This window comes from Nannospalax galili, unplaced genomic scaffold (genome assembly GCF_000622305.1).
Source record: "Nannospalax galili isolate Female #2095 unplaced genomic scaffold, S.galili_v1.0 scaffold1678, whole genome shotgun sequence".
Lineage (NCBI taxonomy): Eukaryota > Metazoa > Chordata > Mammalia > Rodentia > Spalacidae > Nannospalax > Nannospalax galili.
In genome coordinates, this window is record NW_008340844.1 from 69466 (window position 1) to 69882 (window position 417).

Sequence of the window (417 nt, forward strand, 5' to 3'; positions counted from 1 at the left end):
TATTGTGAAAAGAGCAGCAACAAACATGGATGTACAAGTGTCTCTGCGATAGGATGAGTTCTTTGAGTCTATACCAAGGAGTAGTATAACGGGGTCAAATGGTAGGTTCATTTGTAGTTTTTTAAGAGTTCTCCACACTGCTTTACATAGGGGTTGAACCAGTTTGCAGCCCCACCAGCAGTGGATGAGTGTTCCCCTTTCTCCAACATTTGGTATCATTTGTTCTCTTGATCTTAGCCTGTATGACTAGGGTAAGATGAAATCTTAAAGTGGTTTTAATTTACATTTCCCTAATTATTAGTGATGTTGAACATCTTTTGAGATGTTTCATAGCCATCTTTACTTCTTCTTTTGAAAACGTTCTGTTCAGCTCCTTAGCCCATCTTTTAATTGGGTTGCTTCTTGTTTTGGGTCTCT